At 37.9% G+C, this 16191-nt stretch overlaps 1 protein-coding gene across 1 annotated transcript in view; it reads right to left on the reverse strand.

Moving 5' to 3' along the window:
* The window catches only part of SNTG1 (syntrophin gamma 1), a 787875-nt gene extending 778074 nt beyond the window's left edge, over positions 1-9801 (reverse strand). Inside the window, exon 1 of the mRNA XM_057498090.1 lies at positions 9029-9801. The gene's annotated coding sequence lies outside the window, so the exon portion shown is untranslated. The remainder of the gene's footprint in view (positions 1-9028) is intronic.
* Positions 9802-16191: the final 6390 nt, after the last annotated feature.

Below are 16191 nucleotides of genomic sequence, written 5' to 3' on the forward strand. Positions count from 1 at the left end.
CCTTGACATTTACCTAGCACGTATCAAGCACATGATCTCATTTCCATCTCCTTCTCTTGATTCTTTTTGTGTTTATTAGTCATATCACTATTATCTGATCAAATGGTTAATTGGCTCATTTCTAAACTTCACTCCATTAGGCCAAGTTCTCATCACCTCAAATCTGAATTGCTGCAACAAAATCAACCCTGATTCTCATGACTCACTGATGCCTGTAAAATATAACTTTCAATGTGAATATACATCCACAAAGCACCCCATTCATAGAAGATTAGGGTCAAGTTTATACAAGAGAACTTCCAAGGTTCTTAAGAATCTTAAATCCTCTAGTTACTTAGTAAAAGTCAGTTAAATGTAGTTGCTTAGGTTTTTTTATTTGTTTCTCCTTTGGTTTTTGCTTTTTTAAAAATCACGATCTGAAGTAAGTGAAGCACATAATAGGTGGGATAACAGCAGTTTTCCAAACCACCTAAAGAATATGGAAAAGTATGAAATACTGACCCAAATCTTAATTTTGACTTAGTCTATAAAGAATCATTTAACTTTGCTGGACCTCAGTTATCTCATTTCCAAAGCAGGAATGATAAAATCAGCCTCAAAGTACTGCTGTAATGAATCATGAAGACTTTATGCAACAATAAAATACTCTTAACTCCAACTTCAAAGGGCTTTCCAGGAATGTATTGTCATGGAAAGAAAACAGAAAATGGAAAATAAAAATAAAATGAAATGAAAAGAAACTGATTAGGAAAATGTTATTTTTCTTATAATCATTTCAAAGGATTTATAAGTGGATAAAATGGTGCTTGAAGAAAAAAATGAATATATTTTGCAAATTTAATGAATTAGATGAACTACTCTAGTCTCATTCCTTAACTGTAAATGTGCCCTATCATATCACTTACTGGTTGTATTACCTATAATCAGTATTGTAATATTCAGGTAGTTAGATTAATCTGCTTTTAGGAGTTTTACTTCTTCAAAATTAAAACCAGGTCAGATCAACAAAAGATAGTCTAAACTAGAGCAGGCTTACCATATGATAAATGAAGAAATACTATTTGAAACTGCAAAAAAAGCACCAAGTATAGAAAAAAAAGCTATGCGGAAGAAGTACTATTTTCTACACTGTTCTCTGCTTACTGTGTGTTCTCCTGCTATTATTCACTTTTGAGTAATAAAGTAAAAGGACACCCACAAAGCTTTGATGCATTATTTACATTGAAGGTCACATTCTGGCCATTTCATCTTAACATGTTATTTGTTACAAAAGCAAGTTTTTAGAGAGACAATAATCCTATAAGCCCACAAAAAGCTGAGCATTCCATCAACAGTAAATACATTAAATGACTTAGAAATCTTTGCTAGGTTCTTCAATAATATTGTAGTGGACAATTGCTATTCTATCCTGCAAAATAGTCCCTCTTTTCCCTAAAGCTGCACCAAAATTTGCATTTGTGAGGAGGGGCTTTGCATTAACACACAGCAGTCACTGCCTGATTATCCTTCTCTCACTTAGCCAAGGTTGTCAGCTGGGTTATTGTGACCCTTGCAGGAACACAGGGAGAGGTAGTGGTGGGAAGAGGTGCTGCAATAAAACATATTATGGAATGTTGTTGATCTATCTTCATTCTAATTCTATGCATTATTTTTCCCACACTATTTTTGACCAAAGAAATGGAGCATCTAGTTTGTCCGAGCCATTTACCATCTTTTGTGATTTATTTCTTGTAAACTTCTAAAAGATATTAAGAATAGGTTTCTTGTCAAGTTATGGTTCATTCTCCCATTTTGGATAAAAAAAGAAGACTGGAAAAAGACTAAGTGTGTCAGGTTTGGTTTTTGAAAAATGCCACCGAAATGAAAAAGTCATGGTTTTAAGGCTACAGGACCCAGAAGGCATCCTGTGCACTAAGTCCAGCTTGCAGTCTGTTTTGTTCCATGAAAAAAAAATTAAAATTAAAAATAGCTGGAAATGAAGAAATTCTGTTTTCAGTCCCAAGGTTTTGCTCCACTTAAGGACAGCTGAGTGTAAGGAACCCTCCTGATGGGCTGGCTTTTTGCAATTTGCAGTGGGCCCCACTGCAGCGCCACTCGTTAGCTTACTGGACTGAACCCTACAGGCATTTGAATTTACAACCTAGGTAAAGAAAGGTAAGTTTGAATAAGTAAACAGAAAAGTAAACAGTCTATAACACAATGCACAAAAATAAAGAACTAGGGAGTAGTGACCACAGCATGTTTTGGAAAACAATATATAACACAGGATTCATCTAAAGAATTAATAAAAACGGGTGTAGAACGGTCAGAGCCATTATATGCAGACTGGCCTAACAGGCCTACTAGTTATGAACATCAAGTTTGCTGGTGTCCTGGCATGCAAGGGCAATACTCTGCTACATTAACTGTCCCCAGCTACATATTGGGGTAGGAATTTTCTTTTGTTTTACCTATGACAAAAAAAAGACTTGGAGCTCTTGCCCATGTTTGCAGTCAATGAAACATATCACTAAGGAATTAATAACCAGGATTCAAATTCAGATCTGTTTGATCCTAAATCTTGAGTACTTCCCACCATGAGAGTAAGGGAATGGTTTTAAGAGAAAAGGTCTGAAGGAAGCAGAAGAGAAGTTTTTGAATTCAACAAAACCTATAGGCCTTTTTTGAAAGAAAAATACTGTTTATTTTTATTATAGGTGTTTTGAGTGCATGCTGTACATGTGGAGAGTGAATAGTTATCCCCAGTCCTGCTATCTTCACAGGGAGAAACGACATGCCTTGTCTCTTCCCCACACTTCTTTCTTTCCACTTTGGCAAAAAAGATCAACATTTAACATTGCTGAGGGAATCTGGATTCAGTTTGTGGGTTCAATGTATCAGTGATCTTCCATCTTTTCCAGAGGTGTGCAAGGCATTCAATGCAGTGGAAAGGGGCACAGACAAGGTGGTGAAAGACTTAGCATCTAATGCAGGCTCAACAACTTACTGCTTTGGGACTTTTGACAAGTCCTCTTGGAGCCTCAGTTTCCTTATCCACCAAATGGGAATAATAATGCCTTCCTGTCAAAAGAGCTTTTTTAAGAAACATATTGAAATATAATTGATATACAGTATTATATAGGTTTCAGGTGTACAATATAGTGATTTGACAATTATATACATTACTAAATTCTCTCCATGATATTACCTACCATCTGTCACTATACAAAGAAATTACAATATTGGCTATATTCCCTATGTTGCACTTACATTCCTGTGACTATTTTATTTAATATATAATCTGAAGTTTGTACCTCTTTATCCCCTTCACCTATTTCACCCATCCCCTGGCCCTTCCTCCCCTAGTGGTTATTGCTTGTTTTCTAGCAGACATGATAATGATTTCCCAAGCTAATCAAGAAAACAGATGAAGTATTTAATCAAGAAAAGGTAAATTACTTAAGATCACAGTTGATAAGAAAACCATATTAGACTCATATTAGTATGTACTTGATGCAATATGCAACATGTTGTATATCCATGCAATACTGTTTTCTTTTAAAAATACTGTTTATTGACAGTCTTAAATTTCTTAATCTCAGATACTTATCACCATGGATCCCTTTGAGGAGATTCAAAGGGAATGCATTACTCTTTCCAATTGTTTTATATGAATAACATATTATTGTTAAAATTCTAGTGTCAATTGTAAAAGATTCTTGCTTTCTGTTATTTGATTTGGTAAATTTATCAGGTATGTATTTATTCCTTTAAGAATTAAATCTTCAGCTCTTTGAAGTTTTGAGTGAATGGTAATGTTTTTGGTAAATATAAATATAGTCGTAACTTCTGAAAATTAATAAAGGGAAACTTCACTGACATGGCCTCCGAAGGTCAGCAAAGGCTCTCATGCCAATCTCCTCAAAAATCTTAGACCCCACTGGAAGAGACAGACAGTTTTAGCTAGTTTCTCTCCAGCAGGAAGAAAGAAAGGTTTCCACCTTCCACTTCCCACAACCGCCAGTAATTTCTTTGAGGCTGTTACAGCTCAGCCAATGAGAAGCCACAGGACGTGAGACTCCCAGTTTCCTCCAATGGACTTTTTGTTTAAATAGCTCTCGCAACTCAGCCCTTTCCTCCACAAAATAACCTCCTCTCCTTTGTTCTCTGCACAGGCCAATGGTTCTGCTGTAGCTTGTGTCCCAGATAGCAATTCTCTGTTATGCCCAAATAAACCCAGTTTTGCTGGTAAAATGACTGTTTTATTTTTAAGGCAAACAAAGTACTTCACAAATTTAAATTTTAAAAACTTACGTAAGTATGCACATTAAATATAATGAAGTGATGAAGGATTAGTCACTATCCTAATCCATTGATTTAACGGTTCTTATATTTAAATAAAATACTTTTATTTTAGCTTTGATGATGATTTAAAGAACAAATTCCTGAAAATATAAAATGATTTTCTGATCCTTTGAGTAGAATGTACTGAACAAGTTTCACAGTGATAATGTAAGAATAAAATTCTCAGGCACATGGCATTGTTTTAATGATCTTTCACTTCCTGGGTTGTTGAGATTTTTTTCCCCTTTTCCTTTCTCTGTTGTTTCTTCTTTTTAGGAAAATTATAGCAAATTAAACAAAAAAAAATTTTTTCCAAGACTGTATCACTAAGTAATTACATAATTTTCTATTTCTGGTACAAATAGTTTAACCACACAACAATACTGAAATGACTGTAACACCAAATCATAATTTAGATTTCTTAAATATACTATCAGTATATTTTTAGTGATACTCTAGAAATCTACACAGGCCTAATTTTAAATTTTAAAAATTATAGTAACTTTTAAAACTCCAAGTGATGAAAGAAAATAAGCAATGAGCTGTTGCTCAGCTTGAGATTTTCCTGAAGATTTCCATGAGTAAAGTCTAAGCATAGGACTACATCAAAACTATATATTTACAGAATCCCCAGGGCATCCCCGAAGATGTTGTCCACACTTCACTCTATTCTCACTAACCAGAAGTCAAAATGCTTTCTGAGTTTGCTTTCAGATATTGAGTTTTAAAGCCCATTTAATTCTAGGAATTTATTTGTTGATATATAACTAATAATAAATATTCTTCCTTTATAGACCAGAAAATTATGACACAAAGGTTGTTATTGATTTGCTTAAGGTCAATATGAAAGCAATTAAAATGAACTTGGGTCATGTTGACCTAAGCTTGACCATTTGGTGTAAAACATGTTTTTGGTTTTGAGTAATATGCATTTTTAAAACAGGTCTCATCTGCATTGAAATATGTATTCCATTAAGAGATAAAAGAAAATCGATGCTGAATTAGTAGGAAAATATTATATGTCCTACACTGAGAGTCTCTTAGATCTAAGAGACATGGAATTCCACAGGAAATTTTCTGATGAATGAATGAATGAATGGTGTTAGAGATTATTTATAATAATTGAAAGATACAGCACTTAGGTTTCCAAAACACTCAAAGCACCATATTGAGACTTCCCACAGAGTAGGTATCCATTTACTTATCTCACATATATTTAGATGTCAACCATATATAAAGGATAGTGCCTTAACTGGTAATTAAAGTATCCCCTTACAGAGAAGATAAGTTTCAGTGAGTTGAGTGACTTGTCCAGGATGACAAGTAATTCAGGAATCCTGATCTTTTGACTGTCAAACAGTGCTCATTCTGCTACATCAGGAGGCATTGCACACATTTTATATTGCAACACATCATCCCTTTTACATTGTCCATGCCATGTGTAACTAATTCTCCTAAGCTAAATAGGAAGAAAACAATAAATAAGAGGTCTCTAGTCATCTGAGTTCTATTCTATAGTTCACTGTACAGATTTCTATGGAGGTGAAATGACTATAGAAATATTTTTTTCTGGTTACAATATGTATTTTGTTTTTTTATCTTTTACAATATGTATTTTGTTTTTTATCTTTTATTTTATTTTATTATTTTATTTTTGTATCATTATTGTACAATTACATGAGCAACATTATAGTTACTAGACTCCCCCCATTATCAAGTCCCCATCACATACCCCATTACAGTCACTGTCCATCAGCGTAGTAAGATGCTATAGAATCACTACTCGCCTTCTCTGTGTTGTACTGCCTTCCCTGTGCCACCCCCACCCCACTACATTATGTGTGCTAATCATAATGCCCCTTTTTCCCCCTTATCCCTCCCTTCCCACTTATCCTCCCCAGTCCCTTTCCCTTTGGTAACTGTTCTAGTGGTTTTTACCTTGTTTGTTGAAATTGGAGGAATAATCAGGATGCCTGCCTGGAATTTACATCTTTTAAATGGTACAAAAATAAAAGTCAATTTCTGATAGCATTCTTAAATTTCAATAATAATCATCTCATATGCTTACATTTTTCTATAAATATGTATATAACTTGGTTCAAACCCAAACAAATAATTCCAAAACAAACTGTGGACACTCAAATCCAGTATGATCTGATGGTATCAGTAATTGTATTAGAATGTTTAATTAATTTTTAGATGGTCTATGCAAGAAGTTAACTGAGAAGTATTTTTATAATATTTTATAATTTTAAGATTCAGGCCAGAACTCTCTGTCCCACTCACCATACCATTTTTTATTAAAAGAAGAAATGCAAATGAACAGATTCCAGGGCTAATCATCCTCATTTCTAATCATCCTCTGGTCCTGTATACACTTTACATTTTTCTGATTATGCAATTCTATTTCACTTTTCTTTTTGTATCTCAAATATAAGCAACAGCCAATAGCACTTTGCCTTACCAACAAAACTTTCTAAATTTTTTTTAGATTTTATCCCCCTAGGGGAGGAAATGTTGAATTATTCTTTCTGGCTTTCCCTAAACCTCATCCATCCTTTTTCTGTAACAGACCAAAATATCTATCAAGACAAACAACTTTCTTTAAGGGATATGGGTGACCTAAAATAAAGTATCAATTTCTCTTTGAAGACAGGTGATTCTGTGCAAAAAGACGGCTTGTCTTCATTAACCCACCCACTTCTTTTTTTTTTTTATTGTGGGGGTCAAGGGGTGTGGGTGGGTGTCAGTTAGAGATTAGTCTTTAGGTGGGCATTAAATTGGTTTACAAAATTATCAACCTAAGGGCATTTCCCCAAAGATAAGGATGGACATGAGTTTCCGTGCACCTTGCCTGAGCTCAGTAGGGTGAACTATAGTAATTTATTTCCATGACTAAATCTCCAAAAGGATTAGGCAAAGGTAAATTTTACCTTGTGCTGTTTCTGTCACACATATAGGGAAAGCCTGCCCCCTCTATCGGTAAGAAGGTAACTGCGGCCATGTACCCACAGGCATGCTTCCTGGAAAACATTCTCTGCTTTCATTTTATGCTCAGCCGACCTGGGGAGTCTGTCTCTATTAATTAATTGACAACCGAATAAGAGTCTAACAATAGTTTACAACACTCTTAAAACATGATTAATTACTCCATGTGGTTATTTCACTTCCACATCTCTCAGATCAGGAAAAAAAACAACAGGTGGTATTAGGAGCACATTGTAGGTCTCTTGGGAAAGAATCCAAATCAGTGGTACATTTTCTCCTCCTCAGATGATCATTTCTGACCTATTTAGGGCAAGGTAGCCCCCAAGGAGCTCAGCGATATAGATGGCTCTGCTCCCTTTCTGCTAAGCAAGCAGGTTCTTGGTAAGTGGTGACAGTTAAGAGTGATATTTCCTTAGAGTGTAATTGCTACTCTCAGCCAACTCAAAACAAGGGTCCATCAGCCTACCAACAAATATTATCTAAAATGCCCCAGAGGATGTTTGTGTTGAAATTGAGAAGGATGGAAGATATGGATATGTATCACAGGCATTATATAATCAGTTATATATGACCTATGAAATTAAAAAGTAAAACCCAAAGAACTGTAATTTTTCAAAGGGCCAAACTTTGTCCAAGTGACAGTTATGCATCTATCATCACATGTGTTTACATGATTGTAAAAGCCCATCCTTGCAAGTCAACACTGTCCACTGAACTGAATGTACCCATTGGAACTGATTGAGCTCTTAGTGAAATGTCCGGCATGGGCTATAAATTTGTGTAACTGCTTTTACCCAGTGAACCCTTTCTAGCAGCATGTTTATCAAGGTCATTGTGAAAGATTGTAGTTTCAAAGCTCCAGGAGAAGACTTTGGAATAAGAGTCAACAGAAACAGACTCAATTAACACTTTAAAGTTTATAGTTTGTCAAGATCCTATTGGCCCCTATTGCTTTTGGATTTCAGTGAAGAATGTACTTTATCGAACTAAGAATTCAGAATGCTATCAAGTCCCCGCTCTTCAAAAGAAACACACTAAAGCTTTTCATTTTCTGCCTTCCAGCAGATCTGGTTTCAGCAAGCAGACTTAAGCTTTAAAAGACTGGAAAGATGATGATAAGTAAAAATGTGTGTATTCCCTTAGGTAAGATTCTACAGGTGTAGGTGTACTTGGGGGTCAGGGTGAAGAGAGGGGTCAGGTGTGCATGCATACATATATTTGTTCCTGTGCATGGTTTGGCAAGTTAAAATCATAGAAAATATAATAAAACAGATGGTTAAGCTATCTATCTATACTTGTCACTTTGAGCCTTGCATACAATGTAACACAAAAAGGATCACTTTAAACTGCATGCCTAAGTCAAAAAATAAAACCTTTTTCAAAATGCCAGATTATATTGTTTTTGGAACAAAAGCAAGGTATATATATAAATTCAAAAATATATTAGATACCCAACTTAGAGTTTACTATAATTACATAAGCAAATATATATTATTTTTAATATTTCTGATATATAAAAGACCTCAGAGAAATAAAATATCCAATTATTTTATTAGACAAGAGATTTCCTTAGGTCATGATGTACAAACATTTAAAAATCAAATTGTGTATCTTCGTAATGTGCTAGGAAAAATAATGTTTATAACCTTTATGTTGAAATCTTTTGAAAAGTCATTAGAGTTGTAAATCAGCAGAAATAATAGTTAGTATGACTTACCAGCCAAGTAAAGGAATTGGAAGTCTTTCAGTTGCTCCAACGTAGGGTTTTGCATAGATCTGGAACCTCCTCTCACAAAGCTATTTCCAAAACAGTTGCAGTCTTCTCATGCACATTCTATTTATTTCAAGAAGTGTGTGGCTTTGAGCATGTTGACCCCTTCTGCAGAGCCCATGGTTTCTCAGAGCCTCTTAACTTGGACTTCACTCTTCGGATTGCAGTCCGCCCAGCCCCCTACAGAAAATCATTCTTGAAGTTGCTGCACTGGGAGTTTAATCCGTGGAACGGGAGTACCTAGGGAGCCCTGTTCGGCAGTTGTAGCAGGTGGTAAGGAGGCTTACTTCTCGTCTTTCAATGGAGGGGAAGGGGTCGGGGTACTCGGAGGCACAGCCTTTTAGCTGCGAGGAGCAGAGAGCCCAGCTGCCAGTGGCGACGGCGGCGGTCTCAGAGCAGTTCTCTCCCCGGGACCAGAGACGCTGTCCATCCCCTCCGGTGCTGAAGTATGGGGACCGGACCCCAGCCGGTCCCCAGGGCACACTGTCTTCCGCAGCGGATGCGAAATGCTCCCTTGTCTTCCAGTCTCACCTCTCCTCTGGCGCTTTATGTTTTGGTGGGGTTAATTCTTTCTCCTAAATTATACTCGCATACTTATTTGGTGGTAGCGTTTCCGGATGTTATCTGACATCGTAGGTAGAAATCCATGAGAAATCAGATTTGAACCTCTTCTGAGTTTTCAGCGGTTCTGAGCGAGTTGCCTAACGCTAGAAATGAAAGGCAACGCACGCACACGCGCGTACACACGCGCACGAGAGAGGGCGAGAAGGAGAGGGGGAGGGAGAGGGAGAGAGTGGGGGAGATAGAGAAACGGGGAGAGAGCGGGAGACCGATAGGAAGAGGGAGAAGAAGAGGAGGGAAAGAGAGAAGGAGAGGGAGAAGGGGGGCGGGGAGAGGGAGAGAGTGGGGGGAGATTATATAGATTACTACCGTGGAAAAGCCACAGCTTCTTTGAGTCTCTAATTACATAAAATGGAAAGGGCTATTTTGGAAGACTCCGCAATCTTGGTTACCAATTAGGACGCTGGCGTTTAAATTTTGAGAAGCCCCATTTGAAATACCTAGGTTAGATATAGTAAAGAGGTCGTGAATTCCGCTTAGACCCTCCAAGCAGAAACGACAGGTTACTGTTAAAAAAAAATAAAAAGAGAACGGACGGGAAAAAAAGAAAAGACACCTCGGCTTTGTACCTTTTCAAACGCTGATGAATTGTTTCGGAATCGCTGCCCAGCAGCCAGAAGGATCCGGCCGGACGCAGCTCGTGTGAGTGTGGGTGCTGGGAGCCCTGAGCCCAGCAGGGCTGGCCGGGCCTGGCGGGGCTGCAGCCCCAGGCAGAGCCTCCCACGGCCCGGCAGGAGGGGCGGAGGAGGGTTTCCCCGCCAGGCCGAGGTGAGGACGGAGGAGGGGCGATGCCCGAAGCCAGCGGAGGGCTCCGCCGCCCCTGCCCGGTGAAATCCCCAACAACGCCCGCCGCCGGCCAGGGCCCGGGCCGCAGCCTTCTCCTTGGGACCTCGAGCGGCCACTGCCTCCTCGCCCGGCCGGCGCCCTCCCCAGGCCTTGCAGGCTCTTCGCTGCCGCGGCACAGCCCCCACTTCCGCGCTTTCCACCTGACCGATAACCCGCTACTGCCGAGCAGAAGGAAGGTCTGTAGGTGTCCCCAGGGTGGTCACCGAGGGCTCCGCCACCCACGCTTGCCAACCAGTGCGGGCGCAACAGGGGTAGAGGGGAGTTGAAATGTACAGCATTGAAACTGTTGGAAAACTGAAGAAAACCCCATCAGCGAGGAACCCGCAGCTGCCGGTAGGGAGGAGGGAAAATGCGGAAAAGAGGGAGTCGGAACGCAGGCCGTCCCTCCAGGCACCGAACTTGCTAGCTATAGATGTTGCGCGCCGGCGGCTGGTGAAGAAATAAGGACTCCGAGTGTGGGTGCAGGAGATGGAAAGTGGCACTGCTTTCCCCAGGCGGTGGGGCAGGGGCTGCGCGTCCTGAGCTCCGAGCACCGTCCTGACTGTTCAGATTTCTCTTCCTGGATTTGGCGGAGGCGGAAAGGTGCGGAGCGCTCCGCAGCGCGAGCGCCCGCGCGTGCCGCCCGGTCCATTGCCGGTTCCCGAGCGTTGCTCTGCCATTTGTTCTGGCGCTCAGGGGCGGCAAGGCCCAAGCAGCGCACGCTGGTTCCTTGGGGCGTAACGGGTTTGAACCCGGAGCTCCTGGGAAGGAAAATCAAACACGCGGGTGATTTCTCACGGGAAAAGTTCAAGTTTCAGTTAGACTCTGAGCCATGTCGCTCCTCACCGCGATGGCTGTGTTCTTAGAGACCACCGGCTGGGCCTAAAAGCTCCAAGGCTGGGTGGAGAGGCCGTGTTGGTGCTGGGCTGGGTTGGGAGGCCAGGAGCGCTGTGCGGACCAGAGAGTGCAGAGGCACCAACTTTCACAACATGCTTGGACAGATGCTGGGGAAAGGTGTGAGTGGCCTCTCTGACAAACCTTGTCTGATGAAGCCCCCTGGCCTCATTTCAATATACAAACCTACCTAGAGTAGGTGCTTGAGGCTAATTTGGAAGGGTGTGTTTTGCTTCATGGTCCGTGTGAAAACAGACGGATTTCTCAGGATTGTGGTATATGAAGTTTCCTTTATCCTTAGAGAAATGTAGACAAACGCATGTTGCTTATATCTGCACAAACAAGTACGTGTTCTCTGTAATTTTCAGAAAGTGTTGGTCAGGTTTTTGTTAAGGAACTAGAGGACAGTGAAGAGAAACCTTGTGTGAGGGCAGTAGTCTTCTGTGTCCCTCTTCACCTGAAGGTTAAAAGGCTTTTTTCTGCAGCATTTGATTCTATGCTTAATCCCGGTGATTCCATTGACTGTTTAAATTGTTTTCTCTGGAAATGTAAAAACAAGAACAATTTAACACACCAGATGAAAGATTTAAATGAGGTGCATAGTACAAAGATTAATTTGTACTAATACAGTTACTAATTAAAAACATGCACTCAATATTCAGATCTAGAGGGACAGATTCTTTTTCTGAGCATTAATTGGAATTAATGCAGTCTCTGTCTCCATCTTTCTATTACTTCTCCAGTAAGAAAAAAGAAAGTTGATTAATTTGAACTGTCAGACTCTATAAGATTAAGTTAGTTTGATGTCTTTTCTTAAAGAAACAAACTACACTCCATATTTTTCCTCATCAAGTTGTGTAACCAGTTATGGAAATTAAGATGATGAAAATTAAATGCAGTCTAACATCTGATATTACAAATTAATATAAATAAGTACAACAAAACCAAAGGACAGATAAACTGAGATGAATCAAGGAAATATTTTAAGAAATTTCACCCTTGGAGCAGATTTTTAAAAGTCCATTTTAAATGTAAATCTTTAGTCTTAGTTTGTTACCATTTGTTTAAAGTATAAATATGATAAAATGTGAATGTGAAATATCAAAACAATACAATATATAAAGTATTATATTCACAAGAAAATTTAGCACCCTAGGATGGTTTGACTCCTAAACCATGTCATTTAGTCTCTATTTACAAAACTTCAGGATTCAATCCCCACCCAGCCTACACTTCATAGTGTAAGGAATCTTAGAAAACATATTAGTTTGCGAAACATTTTAGAAGCAACTTGAAGTCCTTTGGAGAATGAGTTTGAAAAACAAAGCAAAACCTCCACATGCGGTGGGTTAGAGTGATGATCATTGTATATGAAACTGAGACACTGACTGTATAACTGACATAAGCCTCCTATTTTGAACCATTTTGAAATCATATGTAAAATGGTGGTAACGTAATTTCTGCTAACTCCATCGAAGTGTCATACAAAAACAATGAGTGTAAAATCTTCATATACCATTGTATATTTCTATAAAAATAGGCAATGTTATCATCTATGAGGTGTCTCTTGGTAATCATTTCTATACTTCAATTTCAAGATCCGATTGGTACTTTGGGGGTTCTGTTTTGATTGACGTTTTTTCTAATGATTTCTGTGCTTCACTAAATGTTTTCTGTTAGAGCTATATGATTCCAATACCCATAACTTAACCCTTTCACTTAATGGTTTAAACATCAAATTGAGCTGATTTTTAATTGTGTACAAATACAACTAGGTGTTACTTATCTATTCCCTATTATTTCTGAGTTGGAACAGTGATCTTATTTAAAACTTTCCTGTGGGTTTTCTAATGAAATGTGGTTGAGTTGTATTTTGTTTTGTCCCTTTTACAAAAAACTCCTCATTCCACACATACCTTTATTTAGCTAAGATGTCCTGACTTGATGCTGAGTCGTCATCAGGTAAGTCTAGAGAACTTCATGTGTGTTTGCTTTTGTATTAGGTGAGCTCAATTGATTTCAGTTACAGGAAAAAAGTGGATGGTATTTTGGAACTCCACTGGCCTCAGATAAACTAAAGCACCAAAATCTATCAGATTTGTTTGATTTTTCTTCAGCAGAAGGTAATAAGTGAAAGGTCAGAGTAACTTAGGGAACAGGGTTCTGTTACCACAACTCCTCATGAGAGAGGGTTCAGTTTAGGTAAGGCTCCCTGAGTACTTCTGCCTGTGTTTTTTGTTTGTTTTAAAGAAGCTGAGTATGACTTGCTTGAAAAAGAGTGCTACTTTTGTTACTTGGATCAGTTACTTAACCTTTTGAGTCTATTATCTCATTTTAAAATGGAATTTATGCATCCTGCTAAGTAGAGTTGATGTCCGGCCCCTGTGTCAGAGCCTAATACATAAAATGCTCAACATATGATGAGCTGTTCTTTTCTAGGACATCTCTCCACACCTCTCTAACAGAAAGACATGGAGACTTGGAGAATCTTTCTTGTTCATTAACATCAAGCACAGAATATTGCTTTATTCAAAATATATCAATGTGAATAGGATTTGGTACAAGTATGTGAGAATTCTACCATAGATTTTGAGACCATGGATATCCCTTCAGAGGTTATCAAGTCCTCCATAGAGCAAGCTGCTAACCATGGACAAAAATAAAACCATCTTTAAAGGATAGACCACCAATTTAACCTATGTATGATAAAGCATATTTTTAAACTGCCTAGAAATGTACACCCTTTCCAATAAACTTACATATAATACTTATATGCTTCAATAGCTTTCTTCTTAAAAAATATGCGTGCACGTGTCAGTGTGTGCACTGTGCACATGTATGTTCATGTGTGTGTGCTTGCATATGTTTATATACATATAGATAAAAATAAATTAATATTACAGTGATACCTCCACCTAGTGCCTGATTAATTATGGAAAAATGTCTTGGAAATATTGTCAAAAGTGGTCTCATTTATTATTTTACTTTTTTCACCTCTTGTATACCATTTTCTTTTTATACCCATCTAACTAGGCTTCTCTGTCAAGATCACCAGTGAATTTCTTTATTTCTGAATCCATTGGTCATCATTCTGTCATCACTGTATTCAGCATATTACCTAACTGAAGAGCAAACTTTGACCCTTTGATGGCAACCTCCTTGAAATGCTCTTCCCTCGGTTGTTGTGACGTTATTCACACAGTATTTTCACTGTAGTGTAAGCTGCTGTAATTTCTTATCTATACTAATGGGGTAGTTTGCTAACTTCTCTCATTGTAGCCAGTTTTAATCCTGGAATGCTTCCTCTGCACAGCAGTAGGAATGCTGTTTTGACAACATGAATAATTCCATGCTTTTGCTTAAACCATCCTAGGTCTTGCTAACACACTTGAGATTAACACCTGGCTTTGCCAGTCTAATATTTATCTCATCTCTCTTTCCTCCTTGATCACCTGCATTCCAGATCTTGATGTTGGCCAAGATCAGCCCTGCCTTAGGTCCTTTGCACATAACATTCACCAAACCTGAAATTCTACCAACCCTTCCTCAGATCTTTACATGTTTGACTTCTTTTCCTTCAGGTCTCAGTGAATACACATTATCAGAGATCTCCCCTGACAGGTCAGTTATAACAATCTTCATGGGCTGTTTGTATATCCATCAATTTGTTTTAATGTGTTTATACCAGGTATCACTAAGGGAAATTATTAATGTGTATTCTCCTTATTGGTCCTCCTCTCTACAATCCAGGCTGTAGGAAAGCAGTAAGTAACTTGCATCCCTGTGAGTCCCCTTCCTTACAACAGTGCCCAACACACAGTGGGTGCTCAGTAAATGATTGGTAACTGAGTGGTTAAAAAACTGAAGCCCTGTGATAATTGCTGATAGTACGAAACTAAACAAAATGCTGTGTTTGCTCTTCAAACCTGGGAAATATTTGTTAACTGCAGGCATTAAAGCTTTAAAACCATGGTTACTTCCTATAATAATAGCTTTTTAACAATATGTTCATCCATTTGAAACTATCAAAGGGGTATTTTCAATGTTTTAATAAGGATTTATTTTTAGAGATTCACTTTGTATGCTTTTCTATGACTACAATATTTTAGTATAATTAACTAGGTGGATATTAATGTTAAAAGTAATAAAATTACTTATACACTGGCAAAAAAACAAATAGATCAAGTCACAGGTTTTATTCTAAATCCTCACTCTCATTCTCTTTGATTCAAATTCTTTAAACTTTCATTATTTTCCATTCTATTTAAAGAATGGGTATGTAACTATTTTTTATCTATAAATGCATTTTCTATTAAAACCAATACTATGAGTAGGGATAAGTTGGAAAAGAATGAAGAAAACAATCTGGAACATCCTTACCAATAACATCATAACATTAGTATACTTTCTCCTAAATATTTTCAAAGTATTGCACACCCCCCTTTAATGGCTACAGTATACATACAATTTTTTCTAGTACTTTTAATGTAACACAATATATGTAAGATTTTTCTGTGTTGCCATATAGTCTTTATAATTGCATTTAAAGTCTTCATATAACCTTGTTATATGGAGGTAACATAATTGATCAGATCTTTATTTTATGACATTTAATGTATTTTCAAATTTTGATACTATTTATATGAATAGTTTCATGAATATACCATTTCTGTCTTCCCATTATTTGTGGGCAAGAGTCAGCATAATGGAAATACTGGTTTGAAGTAGCTTTTATTTATTTCTTTATTTTTTATTTTGGTATCATTAAT

Source organism: Manis pentadactyla, chromosome 3 (assembly GCF_030020395.1).
Source record: "Manis pentadactyla isolate mManPen7 chromosome 3, mManPen7.hap1, whole genome shotgun sequence".
Lineage (NCBI taxonomy): Eukaryota > Metazoa > Chordata > Mammalia > Pholidota > Manidae > Manis > Manis pentadactyla.